Here is a 24,138-nt window from a genome sequence, read left to right on the forward strand (position 1 = left end):
CTGAGAACCAATCACTTTCCTCTCTTCCTACACGTACACATGCCTTACATCCTCGATAAAAACTTTTCACTGCTTCTAACAATTTTCCTCCCACACCATATATTCTTAATACCTTCCACAGAGCATCTCTGTCAACTCTATCGTATGCCTTCTCCAGATCCATAAATGCTACATACAAATCCATTTGCTTTTCTAAGTATTTCTCACATACATTCTTCAAAGCAAAGACCTGATCCACACATCCTCTACCACTTCTGAAACCATACTGCTCTTCCCCAATCTGATGCTCTGTACATGCCTTCACCCTCTCAATCAATACCCTCCCATATAATTTACCAGGAATACTCAACAAACTTATACCTCTGTAATTTGAGCACTCACTCTTATCCCCTTTGCCTTTGTACAGTGGCACTATGCACGCATTCAGCCAATCCTCAGGCACCTCACCGTGAGTCATACATACATTAAATAACCTTACCAACCAGTCAACAATACAGTCACCCCCTTTTTTAATAAATTCCACTGCAATACCGTCCAAACCCGCTGCCTTGCCGGCTTTCATCTTCCGCAAAGCTTTTACTACCTCTTCTCTGTTTACCAAATCATCTTCCCTAACCCTCTCACTTTGCACACCACCTCGACCAAAACACCCTATATCTGCCACTCTATCATCAAACACATTCAACAAACCTTCAAAATACTCATTCCATCTCCTTCTCACATCACCACTACTTGTTATCACCTCCCCATTTGTGCCCTTCACTGAAGTTCCCATTTGCTCTCTTGTCTTACGCACTTTATTTACCTCCTTCCAGAACATCTTTTTATTCTCCCTAAAATTTAATGGTACTCTCTCACCCCAACTCTCATTTGCCCTTTTTTTCACCTCTTGCACCTTTCTCTTGACCTCCTGTCTCTTTCTTTTATACGTCTCCCACTCAATTGCATTATTTCCCTGCAAAAATCGTCCAAATGCCTCTCTTCTCTTTCACTAATACTCTTACTTCTTCATCCCACCACTCACTACCCTTTCTAATCAACCCACCTCCCACTCTTCTCATGCCACAAGCATCTTTTGCGCAATCCATCACTGATTCCCTAAATACATCCCATTCCTCCCCCACTCCCCTTACTTCCATTGTTCTCACCTTTTTCCATTCTGTACTCAGTCTCTCCTAGTACTTCCTCACACAAGTCTCCTTCCCAAGCTCACTTACTCTCACCACCCTCGTCACCCCAACATTCACTCTTCTTTTCTGAAAACCCATACAAATCTTCACCTTAGCCTTCACAAGATAATGATCATACATCCCTCCAGTTGCACCTCTCAGCACATTAACATCCAAAAGTCTCTCTTTCGCACGCCTGTCAATTAACACGTAATCCAATAACGCTCTCTGGCCATCTCTCCTACTTACATAAGTATACTTATGTATATCTCGCTTTTTAAACCAGGTATTCCCAATCATCAGTCCTTTTTCAGCACATAAATCTACAAGCTCTTCACCATTTCCATTTACAGCACTGAACACCCCATGTATACCAATTATTCCCTCAACTGCCACATTACTCACCTTTGCATTCAAATCACCCATCACTATAACCCGGTCTCGTGCATCAAAACCACTAACACACTCATTCAGCTGCTCCCAAAACTCTTGCCTCTCATGATATATATATATATATATATATCACATTTACTCTTAACTTCACATGCTCTGATTCAATCCATTGACAGCACGTCGACCCCGGTATACCACATCAATCCAATTCACTCTATTCCTTGCTCGCCTTTCACCCTCCTGCATGTTCAGGCCCCGATCTCTCAAAATCTTTTTCACTCCATCTTTCCACCTCCAATTTGGTCTCCCACTTCTCCTCGTTCCCTCCACCTCCGACACATATATCCTCTTGGTCAATCTTTCCTCATTCATTCTTTCCATGTGCCCAAACCATTTCAAAACACCCTCTTCTGCTCTCTCAACCACGCTCTTCTTATTTCCACACATTTCTCTTACCCTTACATTACTTACTCGATCAAACCACCTCACACCACATATTGTCCTCAAACATCTCATTTCCAGCACAACCACCCTCCTGCGCACTACTCTATCCATAGCCCACGCCTCGCAACCATACAACATTGTTGGAACCACTATTCCTTCAAACATACCCATTTTTGCTTTCGGAGATAATGTTCTCGACTTCCACACATTCTTTAAGGCTCCCAGGATTTTCGCCCCCTCCCCCACCCTATGATTCACTTCCACTTCCATGGTTCCATCCGCTGTCAGATCCATTCCCAGATATCTAAAACACTTTACTTCCTCCAGTTTTTCTCTATTCAAACTTACCTCCCAATTGACTTGACCCTCAACCCTACTGTACCTAATAACCTTGCTATTATTCACATTTGCTCTCAGCTTTTTTCTTTCACACACTTTACCAAACTTAGTCACCAGCTTCTGCACTTTCTCACCCAAATCAGCCACCAGCACTGTATCATCAGCGAACAACAACTGACTCACTTTCCAAGCCCTCTCATCCTCAACAGACTGCATGCTTGCGTTAGCAAGGCAGCGCAGGGAAACAGACGAAAGAATGGGCCAACCCACCCACATACACATGTATATACATACATGTCCACATAGGCACATGTACATACCAATACATCTCAATGTATACATATATATATATATATATATATATATATACACACTCAGACATATTCATATATACACATGTACATAATTCATACTGTCTGCCCTTCCATATATTTTTCAACCCTCCCAGAACCCTTGATCCCTCACCCACCCTGTGACTCACTTCCACTTCCATTGTTCCATCTGCTGCCAAATCCACTCCCAGATATTTGAAACACTTAACTTCCTCCAGTTTTTCTCCATTCAAACTTACCTCCCAATTGACTTGTCCCTCAACCCTACTGTACCTAATAACCTTGCTGTTATTCACATTTGCTCTCAGCTTTTTTCTTTCACACACTTTACCAAACTCAGTCACCAGCTTCTGCAGTTTCTCACCCGAATCAGCCACCAGTGCTGTATCATCACTCTCTTCTCTTCCTACATGTACACATGCCTTACATCCTCAATAAACACTTTTCACTGCTTTTAACAACTTGCCTCCCACACCATATATTCTTAATACCTTTAACAGAGCATCTCTGTCAGCTCTATCATATGCCTTCTCCAGATCCCTAAATGCTACATACAAAACCATTTGCTTTTCTAAGTATTTCTCACATACATTCTTCAAAGCAAACACCTGATCCACACACACTCTACCACTTCTGAAACCACACTGTTCTTCCCCAATCTGATGCTCTGTACATGCCTTCACCCTCTCAATTAATACCCTCCCGTATAATTTCCCAGGATAATCAACAAACCTATACCTCTTTAATTTGAGCACTCACTTTTATCCATTTTGCCTTTGTACAATGGCACTATGCAAGCATTTTGCCAATCCTCAGGCACCTCACCATGAGTCATACATACATTAAATATCCTTACTAACAGTCAATAATACAGTCATCCCCTTTTTTAATGAATTCCACTGCAATACCATCCAAACCTGCTACCTTGCCGGCTTTCATCTTCCGCAGAGCTTTTACTACCTCTTCTCTGTTTGCCAAATCATTCTCCCTAACCCTCTCACTTTGCAAAGCAAGTGGCACTGTATGACATGGGAGGCTTATTAAGAATAAGGGGGGGACTCCTTAAGTGGATAGAAGATTATCTGGTGGAAGGGAGAAATGGACATATCATAAGAGCCTTACCCAGATTGGTTCAGGTAACCATTGGATTGCCAAATTATTTTTGTTTTAGGACCATCACTCCTCTAGATCTATGTAAATTATGTGTCTGAAAGTATGGAAACCTACCTGAATATGCTTGCAGATGATGCAAAGGTCATGAAGAGCAAGGAGGATTACATTGACTTTCAAGGGAAGCTAAAAAAGACTCCAAAGTTGGTCTAATACTTGTTTGATGAAATTCAACCCAAGCAAGCATAAAGTAATGAAGATGGAACAAAGTGAAATAAGGCCTCAATATGATTATTATCTAGCTGCAAGAAATATGCTTCAGGACTGTGTATGTATGAGGACTTAGGAGTTGATGTCATCTCCAATCTGAAGCCAGAGTCCCATGTTTGGAGAACGGTTAAGATGACAAACTGTCTGTTGCTTAGCATTAGAATAGCTTTCAAAATGTTGGACTAGGAAATGTTTAGCAAGCTGTCCATATTACACAGAAGGCCATAAATAGAATATGCTTCTCATGTTTGATCACCACACCTTAGGAAGCACAAGAGTTAATGAATGAAGTCCAGAGGAGGGCAACAAAGATGGTACCAGGTTACCAGATTTAAGAGAGCTGAATTATATGCAGGATGGGAAGATTCATATAGCCTAGTAGCCTAGACTAGCCCAAACATATTGATGGACATTTTTTTTATTGTGTGCACCTGGCAGTTACCCAGGTAACATTCAGATTTTTCTAATAATATCATGCTGTTGTCTTGAGTTTGTCTTTCTTTTCTCTCTCAAGGGTATTTTCTGCTAATAGCAGAGTAGTGCCTTCTTCTTGCAGTCAATATAGAATGACATTACTTCCATTAGCTAGAATTTGGTGGTGGACTAATGGACCAGTGGATGTCCATGAAAAGTGTGGCAGTAACTCCAGGTATGTGAGTACCAAGATGGTAAAGTAGCATCTCCAGCTATTGTGTGCTGGAAGTTAAACAGCTAGCACTCTTCAACTCAGCTCATGCCATTTTCAAGCATAACGGGATTTTCCAGATATTCAAGCATGTGTGCCAGCTCCATAACAAGGATGTTCTGGATCAGGGGGAGAACTTCATGAACAGTTGTGGTGCAAAGACTTTCATTGAGAGTATTGCCCATATCCAGTGCCAAGATGCTCTGAGAAGAATCTAGCAGTGGCAGTCCTTTGATATAAGGGCAGATGGCAACACTGCTCACAGTGTAGCTGAATAGGAATCTGTCTACATCCACTTCCTGGAGAAAGGGGTGCCTGTCAACAGGTTCATAGGACTGTAAGAACTTTTAGGGAATACATGTGACTGCCATCAACTCAGCTCACAGCAAGTATGTTAAGGTGACCATTAAGATCCCAGAGACAGAAGCTTTTGAATCAGAAGATGGTGGAGCATCTTTAGATGTGGGTGCCTACAAAACAGTGGGAGCTCTTTAGGAGATAAGGATCAGTGAACATCTCTCTGTTACTTATTGTTTTAAACATGGATCATAGCTGGCTGTTTTTAGCGTGTAAGGAGGATGCATACCTGGTCAAGTTTGACTCTAAATTGTGTGAATTGTTCAAGTTTTATCACTACTCTTCCAAGAGAGTGAGGTTGCTGGAAAGAGTCACAGCTATGATAAAGGAGGACCAAGCCCACCTTGGTGTGATTCAGCATATTTGCTGGATGGCCACTTAGTGGAGAATCACAAAGGCTTTCATGACAAACTGCTCTACAGCCTGTGCTCAATTCAGATGCATTGCTACCTCCTCCAGCAAGAAGGATGCTAACAAAGTGAACTTCATGATGGGTTTCAATATATGAGTTCTTTTTGTGAAGCCTTCCAGGGTGATGACCTCATGGTCATGAATGTTGTCCCAGTTTTGGAGTCTGCTGTACTCTCACTGGAGGAGAAGTCCATCCCTGTTAGGAGTGAGTCTTCTCTGACCAGTTGGAAGAAGGTGAAGGAAGTAGCTCCCAATGGTAGGGTGAAACCACAGCTGGACAAGCTCCACCTGGATCTTCTGGACTGTGACATAGACCACATAGAATCTTGATTCATCCCCTCCAGCAACCACCATTTGTCTGACTTCACTATCTTCAATTACAGATAATGGCTGCACAAGTGCAAGAAGTTACCCAGGTTTGGGAGGGAATCAGCTCAGAGGTAAAATAAGTGCTTCGCTCAACAACTGACAGAGGATGAAGTAGAAGCTACACCAAGGGAATTGATGTCCTCTAAAATCTCAAAAATGCTTGTAAACAACCTGAGGATATCATCACTGAAGGAAATGTTCAGAGACTTGATACTGCTCTCTCCATATAACTGCAGCACATCCTACCTGAGATGGAGATAATGGCTGTAATTTCCATGAGCAGAGCCAGTGTGGAGCATGGGGTATTTCAGTAAAGTGAATGGAAATGATGAACTGCTTATGGAGTTGTGTGCTGAGAAATGTTGGTGATTGGAAATGCCTGTTTGTAGAGGGACATACGCAGTATACATATATGAGTAGGCATTATTGGATTACATATTAACTGATAGGCATGCAACAGAGAGACTTTTAGAAGTGATTGTGTTGAAAGGGGCATCTGATGGATGTTTGATCATTACCTGGAGGAGGTGAGGATGAAGATTTGAAAAGGTTTACAGAAAAGTGGAAGCATTATGGGTGAGAAGAGAGTGGTGAAAGTACCTGAGCATGGAAAAGAGATGTGTAAAGAAATACCTGGAGAGATTGAATTTAGAATGTCAGAAGGTGAGAGTAAACAGGGCTAAAGGAGAGGATTAAGAGTGGAAGATATTTGGAGCCTGACATGTGCAGAAGTATGTTGCACATGTAAGGTAGGCAGATTAGAAAGGGTAGTGTGTGATGGGATAATGAAGTTGCTATTGCTGCTTCCAGGGAAGGAGTGCAAATTATTAGATGTGTAAGAGAAAGCAGGAGGTCAAGAGGAAGGTTCAGTGGGGTGGAAAAGTTATCAAATGAGAAGTGTGTGAGCAAATATCTGTAAACTACAGTGAGAATAAGAGGTTTTGGAAGAAAGGTAAGTGTCCAAAAAACGAGGACAAATGGGAACATCAGTGAAGGGGGTAAATGGGGAAGTGGTAACAGGCAGTGAGAAGATAGAGTGAATTTTTTTAAGGACTTTTGAATGTGTTTGATGATTAGGTTTGCAAATGTAGAGTGTTTGGGTTGGATGTTATGCAAAATGAGAGAATGATGGAGAGTTATTTGGTGAAGAAGTAAGATAAAAGGATAATTATAGACAAACACACTGATGAGCAGAAATTAAGACAAATGGATGGAAAGATCTTTGCAAACAAAACAGTCGGATAAGGACTTAACAGCTAAAGTTATTAGATGCTTCTGAAGCAAGTCGGTCTCAAATAATCGTACATTCTCTGAGTGGATGGTATAGCAGTTGAGATTCAAAAGAAATGGGTGACTGTTGTTGATTGGTTAGCTTGGATTCTCATTGTATGTTTGGATGGTATTAAAATGCCTGAGGATTGGCAGTATGCAAATATAGTTCCATTGTATGAAGGCAAGGGAGACAAAGGGGAGTGTTCAAACTTCAGGGGTATAAGTTATTTTATTGTACTTGGTAATTTGTGTGGGGGAGCAGTGATTGAAATGGTAAAGGCATGCACAGAACATCAGATTAGGAAGGAACATTGTGGTTTCAGAAGTGGTATAGGATGTCTGGATCAGATGCTAGCTTTAAAGAATGTGTGTAAGAAGTACTTGTATGTGGCAGTTATGGACCTGGAGAAAGCATATGATAGTGTTGATAGAAATACCTCGTAAAATGTTTTAAGAACATGTGGTGTGGGAAAGCTGCTCGAAGCAGTGAGAAGCTTTTATCAAGGGTGTAAGATATGTTTATGATTAGGGAGAGAGGAAAGTGAATGGCTCCGAGTGAAGGTTGGTCTGCGGCAGGGATGTGTGATGTCACCATAGCTGTTTAATTTGTTTACCGATGGGGCAGTGAGGGAGGTAAGTGCAAGAGTCTTGGAGAGAGGAGCAAGTATGCAGTCTGTAGGGGATGAGAGTGCCTAGGAAGTGAGTCAGAAGTTGTTTGCTGATGACACAGCACTGGTGGCAGATTCAAGTGAAATACTGCAGAAATTGGTTACTGAGTTTGAGAGAATGATAGGAGGAAGTTGCGAGTAAATGTCAATAAGAGCAAGGTTATCAAATTCAACAGGGTAGAGGGACAGGTTAGTTGGGGTGGGTTTGATTGGAGAAAATTTGGAGGAAGTGAAGTATTTTAGATACCTAGGAGTGGACAAGATAGCTAGGGGACTATGGAAGCAGAGGTGAGTAATAGGTTAGGTAAGGGGATGAAGGTTCTAGGGCATTGCAAACTTTGTGGAAGGAGAGGTTATATACCTGGAAGGGTGAAAATGGTATGTTTAAAATTATAGAAGTGACAACAATGTTGAATGGATGCATTGCATGGGCTGAAGATGAGGATGTGTGGAGGAGGATGGAAGTGTTGGAAATTATATGTTTGAGGACAATACATAGTGTGAGGTGGTTAGGTCAATTATGTAATAAGAGGATGAGAGAGAGATGAGGTAATGAAAGGAGTATGACTGAAAGAGCTAAAGAGGGTGTGCTGAAGTGGGTTGGACATATGGAGAGAATGAGTGAGGAGAGTTTGACATAGAGGATATCAACATCAGAATTGGGGGGAATAAGAAGGTTGACATATTGTAGATGGAAGGATGGAGTGAGAAAGAGTTTGAATGACTGAGACCTGAACGTGTAGAGGGGAGAAGGGCATGCATGGGATAGAGTGAATTGGATTGATGTGGTATACAGGGGCCAATGTGCTGTCCGTGGACTGAACCTGGGCATTAGAAGCAGCCGAGGAAAATCAGGGAAAGGTCTGTGGGACCTTGTTTTGGATTAGAGCCTAAGGTTTTAGTGCATTGCGCATAACAACTAGAGAATGGATGTTAGTGAATGCAGCCTTTTTTCATCTGTTCCTGGCACTACCTCACTAATGTTGGAAACTGCAATCAACTCTGAAAAAAAATTATATTGATTACTGGCATATGCAGTATCTAGAAAATTATGAATAGCATTACCTTAGTATTTGTATTTGATATCTCTCCAGACCTAGTATATGATCAGAATATTATAATCACATGGTAAAAAAGTATATCTGGACCATTTGATTTTCATAAGAATTATCAGGGCAAGCATACATCAGAAGTTGCTAGTTCAGGGTAAGTAAATTCCCAACAGGGAGAGGCTAGGGGCTTAAATAAAGTAAAGGTTGACATTTGAATTTTTAAAACAATGACATGTGTAGTGAATAGTTCTTGGAAAGATGCAAGGCTAGAGCATCCAGAAGACAGCATGAACTTAAGCAAAACATTTTTTGAAAATTATGTAAAGAAGTACTTTTATAGTGTAGGAATGGTGGATGAATGGCATAGAATTACAGAGAACATGGTTATCACAGACAGCATATATAGAATGAAGTTGCAGAGAAATGATGGACTCCTAGGAGTGAGAAGTTCTTTGTTGGATTTCACCTTCCTCTGATGACACTGCGAGTAGAAAGTCACCAATGTTAAACGAGGCAGTATCATCAAGAGTACAGTCTCGTTAAGGAACATGCCACTCCAAAAGTGTACATCATTATCTGCTGCTTCGAGTTAAAAAAGCTTTTGGAGAGAGATCGTGGGTAACACCAAGATTTTCTTCATAGAAAGCGGTCCTGGGTAATATCAAGATTTTCTTCATAGAAAGGGGCCCTGGGGTGATTGTGAATGCATTGAGCATATTTGTTTATTCTATGTTTTAGAAATTGAAAATGTGATTTCACTACATTACACCTCCCAGCTAGAGAATGGATGTGAGAGAATGAGGCCTTTTCTTTGTATTTTCCTGGTCCTACCTGGCTGGTGTAGAAAAAGGCAAACAATTAATTATAACTACCCCAGGATCTTTCCCAAAAAAGAGACCCGGGACGTTTTCTTGGAGCTCCTGCAGCCTTGTGCTATGCCACTTCCGGTAGCAGGAAAATGTCAACCCCTTTGGAGATAGTTCTTTGATGAGAATGTAATCTCATTTATTTAGTAATTCTATTTATCTGGATGGAGTTGTGCGCAGGAGGGTGGATGTGCTGGAAGTGAGATGTTTGGGGACAATGTGTGGTGTGAGGTGGTTTGGTCGAGTGAGTGACGTGGGGGTGGGAGAGATGTGTGGAAATAGGGGGGGCGTGGTTGGGAGAGCGGAGGAGGGTGTTTTGAAGTGGTTTGGGCGTGTGGAGGGAATGAGTGGGGAGGGATTGACCAAGAGGATGTGTGTGTCGGAGGTGGAGGGAATGAGGAGAAGAGGGAGACCAAATTGGAGGTGGAAAGATGGAGTGAAGGGGATTTTGTGTGATCGGGGCCTGAACATGCAGGAGGGTGAGAGGAGGGCGGGGAACGGAGTGAGTTGGAGCGATGTGGTGTGCCGGGGCTGACGTGCTGTCGGTGGATTGAGTCGGTGCGTGTGGGGCGTCTGGGGTAAACCATGGAAAGCTGTGTAGGTATGTATATTTGCGTGTGTGGACGTATGTATATACATGTGTATGGGGGGGTTGGGCCATTTCTTTCGTCTGTTTCCTTGCGCTACCTCGCAAACGCGGGAGAAAGCGACAAAGTATAAAAAAAAAAAAAAAAAAAATTATCTGATTATTTATTTAAAATTTCCTCTGTGCAACTTGCTAAGAAAGAATCTTGGTGTTACCCAGGATCTTTTTCCAGAGGTTCTTGTAGTTGAAGGTTGCACAACTTCCAGTAGCAGAGAAATAGGAGACTCTTTGGAAGTGAGAATTTCTTCAACGAGACTGTACTCCCACAGACATTCTGCATATACATGATGAAACAAAGATCCTCCCAACACAGTCCCACCTCAGCATGCTCAGTACTCACTTCTCTGTATTGGTACATGACACCTCCCACTCAAACCAGTTTATAACCAAACAGCAATCCTAAAGTAGAAATAAAAAGCTTACCCCTGCCTCACACTTCAGCAACCACTTCTCACAGAATCCTCCCATCCCTAACAGATTACATTGACAAAACACATACTCTCTGAAATATTGCAACAAGCACTAAACAACTCAACTCAGTCTTAATCACTCAGTTCAGTCTTGAACTCCAACCCACCAGACATATTACCATTTGGAAACCACATTCCTCAGATGAACACAAGTCAGACTCTCCTGTCTGCATTTTGGACACCACTCATCCCGACAACATTTCGAACCCTGTATCACCATATCTTAAGAACCTTAATGCCAACAGTGCAGTTACCATAACAGACACTGAACACTTGCTACACATTTGCCCTGCACACTCTGCTCATAGAAGCATACATAACACAACAATATGAACTGTGTCCTGACCAGTAGACATGGCCAGCTTCCTGGATTCTGCCGGAGCCTCATAAAGATAGAAAGGACTCCTAGGCAAGGAAGTAAGTATATATATTTAAATCATCCAGGGTCCTTCATACACCCTCTACCAACAGGCCCTCATCTTGGTGAACCTGTCCACCTCCTCCAGCCAACAGTGGCAGCTCACATGGCAGTTTGGCAATAAACTGCTGAAACATCCCTGTTACAGATACCACCTCCTCACCAGCACCCTCCACCATGGACTGCTATTTGTCACCTTAATCAACTTGTTCCAGTCATCTCATACAGATATAATGATAGTCCTTTACCTACCATTGTGAACCTCATAAACAATCTATGAACAAGTCCATAGCTATGCAAGTGAATATCTTAGTTTTCTCTTAGTTATGTGATGTATTAACAACTTTATTACTGTAACTATTCATCACGTATTGTTTGATTAAGTTCATAATGTATAAGCCATACTATTTACTCTGTAAACATCCCTGTATATCTGCCACCCAATGTGTGTAGATGTGCCTCACCCTTATGCTTACCTAAAATGTGGAAATATCCTGCTTACCCTAATCTTAAGCCTTGCATGATTTGCTAACTAGTAACTACCATGACCTCCCAGTTCTGTAATACAATAAAACCTCTGTCATCCATAATTCAAGGCAACAAAATGTTTTGAACATTGTAATTTTCTCAATTTTGGTTGGCATCACTCTATTACCCAAAACCAATCAAAAAATTAGAAAAGATACTTAAAAGTAATTCAGATCATGCACACACTATGCAGCATTTATTAGTGTACTCACCACCTGTTCTTTTGTAGCACTGGTGCTTTCTAGCGAGATGTGTGCTGGTTTTGTACATTTTTGTTTTTAGTGCACTGTAGATTGTTACTGTAGACAATTGCACTTGACAGCTTGTTGAAGCCATCTACATCTCACACAAAGCAGATGGGGAATGTTTTAAGCATTGAAAAGAAGATGGAGTTGTGGAAGAGGCTGGATAAGAGCAAGTCCAAGGCAGAACTTACGAACTTCAACATCATTTGCTTATTTGCTCACATATTTTGATAATTTTTTTGTAAAATATTTACATACATGTGAATCACTTCATAATACTACAATTTCTGAATTTATTTATTTTTTTATTATACTTTGTCGCTGTCTCCCATGTAAGCGAAGTAGCGCGAGGAAACAGACAAAAGAATGGCCCAACCCTCCCACATACACATGTATATACATAAAAGCCGCACACACGCATATACATACCTATACATTTCAACATTTACATATACAGACATATACATATATACACATGTACATATTCATACATGCTCCCTTCATCCATTCCAGCCGCCACCCCTCCACACATGAAGTGGCACTCCCCTTCTCCCCCCGCGTGCGTGCAAGGTAGCGCTAGGGAAAGACAACAAAGGCTACATTCGTTCGCGCTCAGTCTCTAGCTGTCATGTGTAATGCACCGAAATCACAGCTCCCTTTCCACATCCGCGCCCCACAAAACTTTCCATGGTTTACCCCAGACGCTTCACATGCCCTGGTTCAATCCATTGACAGCACGTTGACCCCGGTTTACCACATTGTTCCAGTGCACTCTGTTCCTTGCATGCCTTTCACCCTCCTGTATGTTCAGGCCCCCGATCGCTCAAAATCTTTTTCACTCCATCCTTCCACCTCCTATTTGGTCTCCCACTTCTCGTTCACTCCACCTCTGACACATAAGTCCTCTTTGTCAGTCTTTCCTCTCTCATTCTCTCCATACGACCAAACCATTTCAGTACACCCCCTTCTGCTGTCTCAACCACACTCATTTTAATTACCAGACATCTCTCTTGCCCTTTTGTTATTTACTCAATCAAACCACCTCACACCACATATTGTCCTCAAACATCTCATTTCCAACACATCCACCCTCCTCCTCACAACCCTATTTATAGCCTATGCCTCAAAATTATTTTATATATAAAAAACCCTTGGATAACTGAAAGATTTGGTATCTGAAATGGTTGATATCCTTAAACATTTTGATATCAGAAATTTTACTGTATCTGTATTTTTACCCAATTGTCTGTCTAAATCCAATAAGCTGTTATTCATTACAATGGTACAGTAGTGTCATGAAATAGAGCTGTTTGATATAATGATTTTGATATGGGCACCTAGATTACTCCCATATTTCGTTATAACTCAAGCCATTGCAATATAACATGAGCCAAGCTGCCATCTGCTGCAGAATGCCGATGCTGTACATTCCACTCTGCCCAACACATTATTTCTCTTCCAGCTTCCAAAGAACAAGGACACGTCATTTGCCACTTGTATCTTTCCACACTCCTCCCTACTTGAACCAATCGCCACTGTGCCTAAGTGCTCAGCAGATACTCCTGGTACAAGTCATCCTGTTTGAGATGCTGAATGAACTTGAGCATGGGTGTAGCAGTTAAGCAGTTTCTTGCTGTTATGGCATTATTGAGAATAACATTCATACCATAAAGAAGAAAAGCAAATCTGTCTGGAAAGCCTTTCCTCTGCTATTTTAAATATGGCATATCATCTCAGGATGCTGACATATTTGAAGATGAAGGATGCTGTTTAACCCCCAAACAGCTACAAAAAAAAAGAAAAAAATATGCTAACCGTAGAAATTCAGGAATTTCAAGGTTAATGGAAAGCATTTTTTTCTTGAGATATAAAATGTGAACAACAAACAAAAGGAGAAAGTTTGGATTGTGCACAACTGCATAATTAGCTGAATAAGTATTATGTACTCATCCAGCACATTCTGGTACACAGCTATGCTGGCATCATCAGATTTATGTTTGCCACAAAGTAAGCATTACTTTTTAGCTGTTTTGTACTTAACACAAAATTTATTGCATTTTCAATTACGTATTGCACTAAGTATTTTGTATTATGATTCAAACAAAACTATCTTGTTCATAGAATTTGATGTAATACTTTAGAGGAATATTACATGACATGTGGATGACATCACCTGAGAAGGGTTATGAGGTTGCATTTTCAACCTACCAGCCAGCCGGGCAATTAGTTCCTTATCAGTCTTTTTTTTTTTTTTTTGTAAAACCTAACTTATTGTGCTTCAGCATATTTCGTTTTGAGGAAAAAAGAAAAATTATATTGTAATTCAATATTAATTATTACTGCATCAAAAGTGCTTGTAAAATAAGGAATAAAATTCAGTACTTTTGTAATAAAATGAGAAAAACATAGTTTTTTATATCTTATAATCCATGCTTGTCTTCCTCAGTACATCCTCCATATCATCCAGTCTCCTAACCCATTACTGCAACAGAAATAACTGACTAAAGCGCCATTTTATGCCAACACTGGCACACATTACATGAGAATACAGACACTTGATATTTTGCACATAAAGCACATCACCACCCACCTCACACGGCTCCTGAATACAAATACTGGCCTAATTCACATACAAGAAAGATACATGGTATTGTTGTAATTCAGTAGGTTTCTGACTAATTCATATGCTAGAAATGAATTACTTGAGTAGCTTTAAGAAAACTACTGTGGCAGATATATGGATAATTCAGCAGTGTACAATTTAGAACATTCCAGTTCAGGTGGTGAGTGATTGGTCGACACATAGTTAAAGATGTACATCTTACTCAGTGAATGATATAGTAAACTGTATTTTTTTTTTTTTACATAGGTCTCTTCACTATGTTCTCTAATGCATGAACCAGTGGTTATCTGCATATTCAGAGAAAATATAGGAAAAACTTACCTATTACCTGGAGTCACACTGCTTGTTTTCGTAACTTTCATCTTCACTTGGTGGATGATCAAGTAATTTTTTTTTTTTGTCTTTGCACAAATTATTTTTCTGTAGGTATGTGACTTATTCATACACTTCTAATGAATTATGTAGAGTACAATATTTATATACTGTGACAGAAATATTGGTATTACAACAGTATACACCTTAGGGAGGAGGGGTGAGGAGTGGTCATGTTGCAGTTCAAAATGTACCTCTTTCCTACTGAGTGATATAGTAATTTGTATTTCCCTTTTCAGTAGGTGTTACTTTGGTTTTTGCTCCCAAGAGCTTGCTGGTTAAGTGATCCCAGAGCTAGCTAGACCACACAGTGCTCTGCAAGGTGCTGTGTAACATGATTTCTTTGTAGCCATTGGCAACTAAAGGGTGGTCCATTTTGATAACTGTTTCTTTCCATATCTCAAAGCTTTGGAGCTCTCTTCTGCTTCATGTCTTTCCCAACTTTTATCTGGCACTTTTTTCCCTTTCATTAACTTCTTTATATTTCAGATAAGGTCAGCACAATTCTGTGGCAGGTTCATGTTTAATTTATGGACTAGAAATAAGTTACATATTTAGAAAAATTTAGGAAATCTGGGTGGTACAGAAATTCAGATGGGTGAGGTGAGGTAAGTGATTGCATTTCAGTTAAGTACATTCATAATATTTTTTGTGAATGATACTTTACAGGTATTTTTCCTATATACTTTTCTTCAGTAGGTTCTTACTTAGAGTATAAACTAATAGTTATTTTCATGTTCAACAAAATCTTATCCAGCCCATCGCAGAGTCCTGAAGAAATGCGGATATGACCTATCTAGTACCTATTTAGGGAGTGGATGTGAGCAAATGAGACCATCTGTTTTTATCTATTTCTGGTGGTACCTTATTGACAGAGAAATTGGCAAACATATATGACAGACAGAACACATACACACTGAAATAACCCAACAAACACTGCACATCCACCCTTCAGACTCAGTCTTAAACTCCTACCCACTAGCCATATGCAGTTTAGGTACCACACTCCCCAAACACAACTCATACTCTCTGGTCTATGCTCTGGATATCACCAATCACCTGCAATACTACAAACATGGCTTCAACATACCACAGGACACTTCATGCACATGATTGAGCTACCATAACAAAGACAGAAAGAACTTACTAGTCAGTTGCCTTGTAATCTCTGCACATAAATGTACATACGTCACTTTTACACTTTATGACCTGTGGTCTAGACCAGTAGATGTAGCCAACTTCGTGGGTGCCTCAGGAAACTTATAAAGCTAGATGAGACTCCAAGGCAGTAAGTAAGTATGTGTACATAGTTTATTATTACAGCCTTGAAGGAATCCTGTGATCTGTTGCTCTTTGAATTCCTTTGTATTTATGTATTTGTATTGTATAACCATTATTTGAAAAAGAGGGTGACAGTGTTGTTGACTGGTTGGTAAGGATATTTAATGTATGTATGACTCATGGTGAGGTGCCTGAGGATTGGCAGAATGCATGCATAGTGCCTTTGTACAAAGGTAAAGGGGATAAAGGTGAGTGCTCAAAATTACAGAGGTATAAGTTTGTTGAGCATTCCTGGGAGATTATATGGGAGGGTATTGATTGAGAGGGTGAAAGCATGTACAGAGCATCAGATTGGGGAAGAGCAGTGTGGTTTCAGAAGTGGTAGAGGATGTGTGGATCAGGTGTTTGCTTTGAAGAATGTATGTGAGAAATACTTAGAAAAGGAAATGAATTTGTATGTAGCATTTATGGATCTGGAGAAGGCATATGATAGAGTTGATAGAGATGCTTTGTGGAAGTTATTAAGAATATATGGTGTGGGAGGCAAGTTGTTAGAAGCAGTGAAAAGTTTTTATCGAGGATGTAAGGCATGTGTACGAGTAGGAATAGAGGAAAGTGATTGGTTCTCAGTGAATGTAGGTTTGCGACAGGGGTGCTTGATGTCTCCATGGTTGTTTAATTTGTTTATGGATGGGGTTGTTAGGGAGGTGAATGCAAGAGTTTTGGAGAAAGGGGCAAGTATGCAGTCTGTTCTGGATGAGAGAGCTTGGGAAGTGAGTCAGTTGTTGTTTGCTGATGATACAGCACTGGTGGCTGATTCGGGTGAGAAACTGCAGAAGCTGGTGACTGAGTTTGGTAAAGTGTGTGAAAGAAGAAAGATGAGAGTAAATGTGAATAAGAGCAAGGTTGTTAGGTACAGTAGGGGTGAGGGACAAGTCAATTGGGAGGTAAGTTTGAATGGAGGAAAACTGGAGGAAGTGAAGTGTTTTAGATACCTGTGAGTGGATTTAGCAGCGGAAGTGTCACAGGGTGGGGGAGGGGGCGAAAGTTCTGGGAGCAGTGAAAAAGGTGTGGAAGGCAAGAACATTATCTTGGAAAGCAAAAATGGGTATGTTTTAAGGAATAGTGGTTCCAGCAATGTTATATGTTTGCGAGGCATGGGCTATAGATAGAGTTGTGCGGAGGAGGGTGGATGTGTTGGAAATGAGATGTTTGAGGACAATATGTAGTGTGAGGTGGTTTGATCGAGTAAGTAATGAAAGGGTAAGAGATATGTGGTAATAAAAAGAGTGTGGTTGAGAGAGCAGAAGAGGGTGTTTTGAAATGGTTTGGTCACATGGAGAGAATGAGTGAGGAAAGATTGACCAAGAGGATATATGTGTCAGAGGTGGAGGGAATGAGGAGAAGTGGGAGACCAAATTGGAAGTGGAAAGATGGAGTGAAAAAGATTTTGAGTGATTGGGGCCTGAACATGCAGGAGGGTGAAAGGCGTGCAAGGAATGGAGTGAATTGGAACGATGTGGTATACCGGGGTCGACATGCTGTCAATGGATTGAACCAGGGCATGTGAAGCATCTGGGGTAAACCATGGAAAGTTGTGTGAGGCCTGGATGTGGAAAGGGAGCTGTGGTTTCGGTGCATTATTACATGACAGCTAGAGACAGTGTGAGTGAATGGGGCCTTTGTTGTCTTTTCCTAGTGCTACCTTGCACACATGAGGGGGGAGAGGGTTGTTATTTCATGTGTGGCGAGGCGGTGATGGGAATGAATAAGGGCAGACAGTATGAATTATGTACATGTGTATATATGTATATGTCTGTGTGTATATATATTTATATGTTGAGATGTACAGGTATGTATATTTGCGTGTGTGAACATGTATGTATATACATGTGTATGTGGGTGAGTTGGGCCATTCTTTCATCTGTTTCCTTGTGCTACCTCGCTAACGCGGGAGACAGCGACAAAGCAAAATAGATAAGATAAATGAATATATATATCTTTTCTTTCATACTATTCGCCATTTCCCGCATTAGCGAGGTAGCGTTAAGAACAGAGGACTAGGCCTTTAAGGGAATATCCTCACCCGGCCCCCCTCTCTGTTCCTTCTATTGGAAAATTAAAAAAGAAAAAAAAAACGAGAGTGGAGGATTTCCAGGCCACCGCTCCCAAAAATATGGAATGAAATTTTCATTGTATACCATAACTAGATATTCTCATTGGCATTTATTCAAAACAGAAGGAAAAGGTAATTATGCAAACGTGCACACGAGATGAATTCTCACACACGATATTCCTCTTATATTTATGAAAGTATCTCTGACTTGGTGCAAGCAGCCTATCCACGGTTAGCCGAGATTGTTTTCCAAATTTTTTTGAGGAATACTATCTTACTCATTTCCCCATCTGCTTCACAGTCATCTGCTGCATCTGCTCTTGGAACTTCACAATACTTTCTCGTTTAACTTCTGACTCTTTCTCCAATTTTTCCATTGTGTTATCATGACGTTTAATTATATATATATATATATATATATATATATATATATATATATATATATATATATATATATATATATATATTTTTTTTTTTTTTTTTTATTTTTTTTTATTATACTTTGTCGCTGTCTCCCGCGTTTGCGAGGTAGCGCAAGGAAACAGACGAAAGAAATGGCCCAACCCCCCCCCATACACATGTATATACATACATCCACACACGCAAATATACATACCTACACAGCTTTCCATGGTTTACCCCAGACGCTTCACATGCCTTGATTCAATCCACTGACAGCACGTCAACCCCGGTATACCACATCGCTCCAATTCACTCTATTCCTTGCCCTCCTTTCACCCTCCTGCATATTCAGGCCCCGATCACACAAAATCTTTTTCACTCCATCTTTCCACCTCCAATTTGGTCTCCCTCTTCTCCTCGTTCCCTCCACCTCCGACACATATATCCTCTTGGTCAATCTTTCCTCACTCATTCTCTCCATGTGCCCAAACCACTTCAAAACACCCTCTTCTGCTCTCTCAACCACGCTCTTTTTATTTCCACACATCTCTCTTACCCTTACGTTACTCACTCGATCAAACCACCTCACACCACACATTGTCCTCAAACATCTCATTTCCAGCACATCCATCCTCCTGCGCACAACTCTATCCATAGCCCACGCCTCGCAACCATACAACATTGTTGGAACCACTATATATATATATATATATATATATATATATATATATATATATATATATATATATATATGTTTGAGGAAAATGTGTGGTGTGAGGTGGTTTGATCGAGTGAGTAACGTAAGGGTAAGAGAGATGTGTGGAAATAAAAAGAGCGTGGTTGAGAGAGCAGAAGAGGGTGTTTTGAAGTGGTTTGGGCACATGGAGAGGATGAGTGAGGAAAGATTGACCAAGAGGATATATGTGTCGGAGGTGGAGGGAGCAAGGAGAAGAGGGAGACCAAATTGGAGGTGGAAAGATGGAGTGAAAAAGATTTTGTGTGATCGGGGCCTGAACACGCAGGAGGGTGAAAGGAGGGCAAGGAATAGAGTGGATTGGAGCGATGTGGTTTACCGGGGTTGACGTGCTGTCAGTGGATTGAATCAAGGCATGTGAAGCGTCTGGGATAAACCATGGAAAGCTGTGTAGGTATGTATATTTGCGTGTGTGGACGTATGTATATACATGTGTAGGGGGGGGGTTGGGCCATTTCTTTCGTCTGTTTCCTTGCGCTACCTCGCAAACGCGGGAGACAGCGACAAAGTAAAAAAAAAAAAAAAAAAATATTTATATATATATATTTTAGGGGAGAAAGAATACCTCCCACGCATTCCTCACGTATTGTAGAAGGGGACGGGAGGGGGGGTTGGAAACTCTCCCCTCCTTGTATTTTAACTTTCTAAACGGGGAAACAGAAGAAGGGGTCATGCAGGGAGTGCTCATGCTCCTCGAAGACTCAGATTGGGGTGTCTAAATGTGTCTGAATGTAACCTAGATGAGAAAAAAGGAGAGAGAGGTGGTTTGTTTGAGAAAAGGAAGATGGATGTTTTGGCTCTGAGTGAAACGAAGCTAAAGGGTAAAGGGGAAGAGTGGTTTGGGAATGTCGTGGGAGTAAAGTCAGCGGTTGGTGAGAGGACAAGAGCAATGGAAGGAGTAGCACTACTCCTGAAACAGGAGTGGTGGCAGTATGTGATAGAGCATAAAAAAGTAAACTCTACATTGGTATGGGTAAAACTGAAAGTGGATGGAGAGAGAGGGGTGATTATTGGTGCATATGCACCTGGGCATGAGAAGAAAGATCATGAGAAGCAAGTGTTTTGGGAGCAGCTGAGTGAGTGTGTTAGTAGTTTTGATGCACGAGACCGGGTTATAGTGATGGGTGATTTGAATGCAAAGGTGAGTAATGTGGCAGTGGAGGGCATAATTGGTGTACATGGGGTGTTCAGTGTTGTAAATGGAAATGGTGAAGAGCTTGTAGATTTATGTGCTGAAAAAGGACTGATGATTGGGAATACCTGGTTTAAAAAGAGAGGTATACATAAGTATACTTATGTAAATAGGAGAGATGGCCAGAAAACGTTATTGGATTATGTGTTAATTGATAGGCACGCGAAAGAGAGACTTTTGGATGTTAGTGTGCTGAGGGGTGCATCTGGAGGGATGTGTGATCATTATCTTGTGGAGGCAAAGGTGAAGGTTTGTAGAGGTTTTCAGAAAAGAAGAGAGAATGCTGGGGTGAAGAGAGTGGTGAGAGTAAGTGAGCTTGGGAAGGAGACCTGTGTGAGGAAGTACCAGGAGAGACTGAGTACACAATGGAAAATGGTGAGAACAAAGGAGGTAAGGGCAGTGGGGTAGGAATGGGATGTATTTAGGGAGCAGTGATGACTTGTACAAAAGATGCTTGTGGCATGAGAAGCGTGGGAGGTGGGCAGAGTAGAAAGGGTAGTGAGTGGTGGGATGAAGAAGTAAGATTATTAGTGAAAGAGAAGAGAGAGGCATTTGAACTATTTGTTCAGGGAAATAATGCAAATGAGCAGATGTATAAAAGAAAGAGGCAGGAGGTCAAGAGAAAAGTGCAAGAGGCAAAAAAGAGGGGAAATGAGAGTTGGGGTGAGAGAGTATCATTAGATTTTAGGGAGAATAAAAATATTTTTTGGAAGGAGGTAAATAAAGTGCGTAAGACAAGGGAACAAATGGGAAGATCAGTGAAGGAGGCAAATGGGGAGATGATAACAAGTAGTGGTGATGTGAGAAGGAGATGGAGTGAGTGATAACAAGTAGTGGTGATGTGAGAAGGAGATGGAGTGAGTGTTTTGAATGTTTGTTGAATGTGTTTGATAATAGAGTGGCAGATATAGGGTGTTTTGGTTGAGTTGGTGTGCAAAGTGAGAGTGTTAGGGAGAATGATATGGTAAACAGAGAAGAGGTAGTAAAAGCTTTGCGGAAAATGAAAGTCGGCGAGGCAGCGGGTTTGGATGGTATTGCAGTGGAATTTATTGAAAAAAGGGGTGACTGTATTGTTGACTGGTTGGTAAGGTTATTTAATGTATTTATGATTCATAGTGCATCAGATGGGGAAGAGCAGTGTGGTTTTAGAAGTGGTAGAGGATAGATGGATGTGTACGTGTAGGAAGAGAGGAAAGTTATTGGTTCTTAGTGCTCCTCCCCATCTGATGCTCTGTACATGCTTTCACGCTCTCAATCAAGTCCCTCCCATATAATTTCCCAGGAATACTCAACAAACTTATACCTCTGTAATTTGAGCACTCACTCTTATCCCCTTTGCCTTTGAACAATGGCACTATGCAAGCATTCTGCCAATCATCAGGCATCTCACCATGAATCATAAATACATTAAATAACCTTACCAACCAGTCAACAATGTCATGTATAATGCACCGAAACCACAGCTCCCTTTCCACATCCAGGCCCCACAGAACTTTCCATGGTTTACCCAAGATGCTTCACATACCCTGGTTCAATCCATTGACAGAAGTCGACCCCAGTATACTGCATCGTTCCAATTCACTCTATTCTTTGCACGCCATTCACCCTCCCGCATGTTCAGGCCCCGATCACTCAAAATCTTTTTCACTCCATCTCTCCACCTCCAATTTGGTCTCCCACTTCTCCTTGTTCCCTCCACCTCTGACACATATATCCTCTTTGTCAATCTTTCCTCACTCATTATCTCCATGTGACCAAACCATTTCAAAACACCCTCTTGTGCTCTCACAACCACACTCTTTTTATTACCACACATCTCTCTTACCCTTTCATTACTTACTCGATCAAACCACCTCACACCGCATATTTTCCTTGAACACGCCCACACATACACACACACACACACATATATATATATATATATATATATATATATATATATATATATATATATATAATTTTTTTGCCGCTGTCTCCCGCGTTTGCGAGGTAGCGCAAGGAAACAGACGAAAGAAATGGCCCAACCCACCCCCATACACATGTATATACATACGTCCACACACGCAAGTATACATACCTACACAGCTTTCCATGGTTTACCCCAGACGCTTCACATGCCCTGATTCAATCCACTGACAGCACGTCAACCCCGGGGTACCACATCGATCCAATTCACTCTATACCTTGCCCTCCTTTCACCCTCCTGCATGTTCAGGCCCCGATCACACAAAATCTTTGTCACTTCATCTTTCCACCTCCAATTTGGTCTCCCACTTCTCCTCGTTCCCTCCACCTCCAACACATATATCCTCTTGGTCAATCTTTCCTCACTCATTCTCTCCATGTGCCCAAACCATTTCAAAACACCCTCTGCTGCTCTCTCAACCACGCTCTTTTTATTTCCACACATCTCTCTTACCCTTACGTTACTTACTCGATCAAACCACCTCACACCACACATTGTCCTCAAACATCTCATTTCCAGCACATCCATCCTCCTGTGCACAACTCTATCCATAGGCCACGCCTCGCAACCATACAACGTTTTTGGAACCACTAGTCCTATTGGCGGAATGCGTGCATAGTGCCATTGTACAAAAGCAAAGGGGATAAGAGTGAGTGCTCAAATTACAGAGGTATAAGTTTGTTGAGTATTCCTGCTAAATTATATGGGAGGGTATTGATTGAGAGGGTGAAGGCATGTACAGAGCATCAGATTGGGGAAGAGCAGTGTGGTTTCAGAAGTGGTAGAGGATGTGTGGATCAGGTGTTTGCTTTGAAGAATGTATGTGAGAAATACTTAGAAAAGCAAGTGGATTTGTATGTAGCATTTATGGATCTGGAGAAGGCATATGATAAGAGTTGATAGAGATGCTCTGTGGAAGGTATTAAGAATATATGGTGTGGGAGGCAAGTTGTTAGAAGCAGTGAAAAGTTTTTATCGAGGATGTAAGGCATGTCTACGTGTAGGAAGAGAGGAAAGTGATTGGTTCTCAGTGAATATAGGTTTGCGGCAGGTGTGTGTGATGTCTCCATGGTTGTTTAATTTGTTTATGGATGGGGTTGTTAGGGAGGTGAATGCAAGAGTTTTGGAAAGAGGGGCAAGTATGAAGTCTGTTGGGGATGAGAGAGCTTGGGAAGTGAGTCAGTTGTTGTTCGCTGATGATACAGCGCTGGTGGCTGATTCATGTGAGAAACTGCAGAAGCTGGTGACTGAGTTTGGTAAAGTGTGTGAAAGAAGAAAGTTAAGAGTAAATGTGAATAAGAGCAAGGTTATTAGGTACATTAGGGTTGAGGGTCAAGTCAACTGGGAGGTAAGTTTGAATGGAGAAAAACTGGAGGAAGTAAAGTGTT

The 24,138-nt window shown here is 41.2% G+C and overlaps 1 protein-coding gene across 14 annotated transcripts in view; it reads left to right on the forward strand.

Moving 5' to 3' along the window:
* The window catches only part of LOC139755976 (uncharacterized), a 734,338-nt gene that overhangs the window by 373,652 nt on the left and 336,548 nt on the right, over window positions 1–24,138 (forward strand). Inside the window, exon 6 of one of the 14 annotated variants that reach the window (XR_011714230.1) lies at window positions 5,894–11,270. The exons of the other annotated variants lie outside the window; for them this stretch is intronic. The gene's annotated coding sequence lies outside the window, so the exon portion shown is untranslated. The remainder of the gene's footprint in view (window positions 1–5,893; window positions 11,271–24,138) is intronic. 14 annotated transcript variants of the gene reach the window in all.

Source organism: Panulirus ornatus, chromosome 20, assembly GCF_036320965.1.
Source record: "Panulirus ornatus isolate Po-2019 chromosome 20, ASM3632096v1, whole genome shotgun sequence".
Lineage (NCBI taxonomy): Eukaryota > Metazoa > Arthropoda > Malacostraca > Decapoda > Palinuridae > Panulirus > Panulirus ornatus.